The 6,000-nt window shown below is 36.7% G+C and overlaps 1 protein-coding gene across 1 annotated transcript in view; it reads left to right on the top strand.

The window, feature by feature from the left end:
- The window catches only part of itga11a (integrin, alpha 11a), a 166,976-nt gene that overhangs the window by 126,704 nt on the left and 34,272 nt on the right, over nucleotides 1-6,000 (top strand). The window lies entirely within an intron of this gene.

Raw genomic sequence — 6,000 nt, 5'->3', positions numbered from 1 at the left:
AACATAATCTGATAGAATCAGATATGAATTTTAAACAGAAATCCCCTTGTCACCTCAGAATTCAACAAGAGAGTTAAAGTAAGTGCAATGTAAACATCTTGAAATCTGCTTTTTCTCAACAATAAACATATCTCAACATTTTCATGGAGCCACCACAAGGAAAAAATAAATATAATGCAGTATAATCTGCTAAAATAAACATTTTGGTCCCAGTTTAAGTTTTAAACAGAAAACACATCACAATTCAAGGCATGTCAAGGCAAGGGTTAAACATTTTAATACTAAATACTACATATACTAAATACTATAAACCAGTGCCGGCTGCTCGTCTTTCAGACAGGGGAAGCTCACTGTCGGCTTACATTTAAAAAAAAAAAAAAAAAAAAAAAAAAAAAGAATTAAGAAAATGCTCAGTAACCTTATCGTACCAAGTAGGCGTCTTTTTCAGGGACTGGATCAGTGTCCTCTCAATATCCAGTAGACCTAGGCTGCTTAGATTGCCTTGGCTCATTGTGTTGTGGGTGTCAGACTTCAGCCTTTTTAAACTACAGATGCTCCTTTCACTCCGACCTAGGCGACAGTTTGATTGATTTAACTATCTACAAAACGATATTAAACTCGAACAAAAAATGATTAAATTATGGAACTGAAACAAGAAAACGTGAAAATTATGTTAAATTGAAACAAGGAAGTCCAATGAGTGTGTTTTATTTACAGTGCAAAAAAATGAACGAGTAATTTCGTAGTACTTTCTCTCTTGATTTCACAGCAGAATGCGCGATGTTACTAAACTGAACTGTGTCAGTGAAGGAGTAGATCTGAAAACAGCTGTCAGTCAAACGGGATTCAGCCTTTCGACCGATCCTCCAATCAGCACGTGGGATTCTGGCATAGCCCGTTCGAGCTCCGCCCACAGCTCCATTCACCCGCAGAGACACCCGGTGTCCGGGGGCGGGACAACATCGTGGCATTTATCCAATTACTGTCCAGTTTTGACGCAATGAAAAAAACTGTTCCATTCAGTCCCATTGAAGCCCAGAGACGGACACAGTCTACGGACAAATGCACTGAGCAGAGATGGAGGAGAAAACAGACACGGGAATGGAGGAGAAGTGAACAACATCGCGTCCGTTGGTTTGTGATAAAGCTGATTTGAACGAACTCATCTTTGAGATGAACGTGTTCGAACACATTTGTAGTCAATAAAATGTCAACACAACCGAACATATTTAACCATTTAATTTTCATAATTTTAGGGGAAGCCGGGCTTCCCTTGCAGTCTATGAGAAATCGCCACTACTATAAACATCTGGAAAACCGTCAATTTCTCTCAAAGAAATACTTATCTGACCAATACTAAACTTCCCACTTAGCTGCTTCTCCATGTTTGCAATGTTTTGATTCGCGTATGTCGCGTAGTTCTTGACGTCTTACATCCCGCTCAGTGCACGCACGTTGATTTGCGTCACCGCTGATTCGCTTTTTGGACTGACCAATGAGGAGAGGGTCTCAGCTCACGGTCACAGACAGCAGGAGCAGGGTTTCTGTGCAGTGCAATGGCCCCAGGCAGCGGACAGTTTCATTTATAAGCAAAAGATAACCAGATATTTTCGTTATGCCCGAGCTACGCAGGGCCCTTCAGAGGTCGCGGGCCCCTGGGCAATTGCCCAGTTGCCCATATGGTTAATCCGGGCTTGATCACAGGTGTCAAACATGCGTCCCGGGGGCCAAATCCCGCCTGCCAAAGGGTCCAGTCCGGCCCTGGGGATGAATTTGTGAAATGCAAAAATTACACTAAGATGTTAACAATCCTTTTAGTTCAGGTTCCACATTCAGACCAATTCAGTCTCAGGTGGGTCAGATTAACCTGTAAATTTTCACAACTCCAAGTTTTTCTCTTTGTTTTAGAGTAAATATATGAAAAGACTTACATTTACAAAGTATAATATTGCAAAAAATATCTGCATAACCTGAACAAATATGAACCTGAAATGTCTTATGAGAAGTAAGTGTAATTTTAACAAGATTCTGCCTGTTACTGAATGTTTTTGTGTATTTGTAGATCCACTGTGATCTGTAAATTATAATGCACATGTGTAAATGATAAACTAAAGCATAATATTATTAAAATTACACATTTTTTTTAGTTTGTTCATATTATTCACGTTGTTTGAGAGGATAGTTTGTAGATGCAAACATCTTCATAATGCAATTTTACTTTTCTGGTTGGTCTTTTTCTTCAAATGCAAAAATTACACTAAGATGTTAACAAACCTTTTAGTTCAGGGTCCACATTCAGACCAATTCAGTCTCAGGTGGGTCAGATTAACCTGTAAATTCTCACAACTCCAAATTTTTCTCTTTGTTTTAGAGTAAATACATGAAAAGATTTACATTTACAAAGTGTAATATTGCAAAAAAATATCTGCATCACCTGAACAAATATGAACCTGAAAGGTCTTAAGATATCTTCATAATGTAATTTTACTTTTCTGGTTGTTTTTTTTCTTCTAATTTGACTTTTTGTCTTCGTCTCTTTTCTCCCTGTTTCTCAGTAAGTTATAATGCACATGTGTAAATGATAAACTAAACTAAATATAAACTATATTATTAAAATTACACATTTTTTTCAGTTTGTTCATATTATTCACGTTTTTTTTTCAAGGATAGTTTGTAGATGCAGACATCTTCATGATGTAATTTTACTTTTCTCACTCTAAAACATAGAGAAAAGTTTGGAGTTGACATTATTTATATATTATTATATTATAATTTTACTCGTTCGGCCCACTGCAGATCAAATTTAGCTGAATGTGGAACTGAACTAAAATGAGTTTGACAGCCCTGCAATAAATGGATGAGAGTGTGGAGCTGAGTAAAAGGTGAAACTCACTAAGCTAGCCTAATGCTAACTTCCCTGACACACAAACTCATTTCAACTATTTGCCAGATGTTAATTCATGTAGTTCTGATTTCAAGTACAATATAAACACACTAATCAGCAAACTAGCTGACAGGCCAACTTCTTGACCTCAATCCCAGCCAAGCTATCTGTCACGAAAAAACTAAATTTATCCAGTAAGCAGAGGCTCCAGATTTTAGACCTAGTAGGCAAATGAGCTTTACAGAGTTTTTTAACCTTTAAAGACCAACAACTATTTTTGTTGCAACTTGTCTTTCCCAAGTTTTTTTTATCACCATCTAATATAAAGTTATCCTGTTCATTTTGTGCAAATCATTTATTTTCCTATATTTAATTCACTGATCAGGGTTGTCAAACTCATTTTAGTTCAGTTCCACATTCAGCCTAATATGATATGAAGTGGGCCGGACCAGTAAAATAATATAAATAACAGAATAAGAACTTAGAAATAATGTCATCTCCAAAGTTTTCTCTATGTTTCTGAGTGAAAAAAGTACAATTCCGTAATGAAAATGTTCATATCTACAAACTGTACTTGAATGTAACATGAGCAAATATGAACAACCTGAAAATTCTTTAAAAAATAAGTACAATTTTACCAATATTACACCTCAGTTTATCATTTATACATGTGCATCACAACTTACAGATCACAGTGGATCTACAAAAACACAAAACATTTAATAACAGGCAGAATATTGATAAAATTCCACATACAGTCTACTCTCGTTATACCGCCAACTTCCGTTCACGGCCAAATTGGCGGTACAGCGAAAATGGCGTTACAACGGGTTGCGTCCATAATGTGCATGTCTTTATTATATGATGTCTATGCTGCCTCCGTTAACCCGTTCTAATTGCGTTTCTAAATAAATCTTGATTCTGTTATGTTGTAAGGCAGGGATCAGCAACCTTTAACACTCAAAGAGCCATTTCAACCCGGTTTCCACGCCGGTTTCTGCGGCGCACCTCGGAGGTGCCGCGCCGCCGCGGCGCACCTCGGAGGTGCCGCGCCGCCGCGGCACTGGCGGTATAACGGTCGGGAAATCAATGGTATAACTGTTGTTTGTGCATGGAACTGGGCTGGCGGATGGCGATAGGCGGAAATGGCGGTAGCTAATGGAATAATGCATTGGGGATTTTTGTGCAATAGTTTTGGTCGGCGGTGAGCGAAAATGGCGGTATAACGGCGGGCGGTTTAACGAGAGTAGACTGTACTTCTCTTAAGACATTTCAGGTTGTTCATATTTGTTCAGGTTATTCACATTTTTTGTAAAAGGCTAGTCTGTAAATGTAAACATTTTTGTGTAATTTAACTTTTTTTTTTTTTACACTAAACCAAAGAGGAAAATTTGCTGTTTTCATTATTTACAGGTTATTATGATAGTATTTTACTTGTCTGACCCACTTTAGATTGAATTGACCAACAATTATTTCAACATCTTTGATTGTTAATTTCTTCAGTGTAAATTTTGCATTTTACAAATTTATCCCAGGGGCTGGATTGGACCCTTTGGCGGGCTGATTTTGGACCCCGGGCCGCATGTTTAACACCTGTGATGTAGATGTTCATAAAATCTCAGAGTAAATTCAAAGGTTATTACGTCAAATCAGAAAAAAAAATGGAAAAAGGGACTTTTTCTGTAAAATCTGTCATTAACTGAACATAAACCAAGTGTGTCCATCCACTGTCACTGATAAAAGTCCATGGGTTTTACTGGTGAATCAGTGTTGTAGAAGAATACAGTGTGTCCCCGTAGACCACAGAGCCTCTGTCTTTATGGGTTATGTCAGTGAAGCACCTGCAGTAGATTATGGTCAGCACCAACACATTTGAGAAAGAGACAGACACAAGTACCGATGTTGCTGTGAAATCTACATAATGTAAAGAATACCCTTTAAGAACCCAAATTATTGCTTAAGGTAAATTAATTTCATTACAGACTAAACTTCACGTCCGCTGTATGTAATTTGTTATCTGAAGGTCCACAATGTCCACAGTTTAACAGATGTTTGGAGTAGGTAGGAGTCATTTTTCCATTATTGCATGGACAGAGATACTTTATAAAACAAAGGACACGTGGACAGAATTTGTTGAAAAATAAAAGTAAACAGAGGATGAAAATGCAACTTTATAGAGAGCACACCCCTATAGATGTCCTGCACATGTAAAGTAGCTATAGAGACCAAATCACATTTACCAGTATCTGTTTCAACTTCTGTCTACTGGAACCATCCATTATTACAGAATAGAGGGAAAAAAAACATCTGCCTTGTTTTGCTTGTGTTTCTTTAACCCTTTCATGCATAGCAGTAACTTCAGTGGACAGTTATTCTGTTGGTGTTCTCTTGTATATTCATGGGTTTAGTTGTTTTAGTTCCATATCAGCTGCTTATGTATCATCCCATACACTGCAATTCATACCATTACTATAACTTTGCTGTTCTTGATAAACCTGATCTGCAGTAACATGTTTTTGTGTAAATCAACTGCTAATTGTTAGACTATAATTACCAGGGATTTTTTTGTTTTGTTTTGTTTTTAAATAAAAAGTTTTTTATTTTTTTGCATATTACCTCCATGAAGTGAGTAATAACTAGTATTAGAATATGTTAAAATGTGAGAAAACATCACATTAGCAGCAGTTAGCAATGTTTTAATTTCATTCTTTTCATATCACTTTCTGCTATTGGGTCAAAACACAGTATTTAAAATCTCTACTTTTAAATTCATTTTTGCTTTAGCGGGACCATAAGGGATTATCCAAAACAAGGAGCTACTTTATACTGACATAAATGTTAGGATGGCAATCAATTCAAGTTCACTCTGTGATGGAACATTACTGTGCTTTGACCCTATTGGGTTTTAAATATATCTTTTTTTGCTTCAAAAATCAAATGCATGGTGTAGCTGAGTGGAAATTTTTGTAACTACATGAAAAAAAAAAAAAACTCGATCACATTGGTTTTTTCATGCCTAAGGAGGAATAAAAACACTCTAGACAAAAAATCTTGACGAAGGTTCTCATAATTCATGCATGAAAGGGTTAAACAAACTAACTAAACAACTGTCAAGC

Source organism: Sphaeramia orbicularis, chromosome 3 (genome assembly GCF_902148855.1).
Source record: "Sphaeramia orbicularis chromosome 3, fSphaOr1.1, whole genome shotgun sequence".
NCBI classification, from domain to species: domain Eukaryota; kingdom Metazoa; phylum Chordata; class Actinopteri; order Kurtiformes; family Apogonidae; genus Sphaeramia; species Sphaeramia orbicularis.
This window is presented reverse-complemented; position numbering and strand designations above follow the sequence as displayed.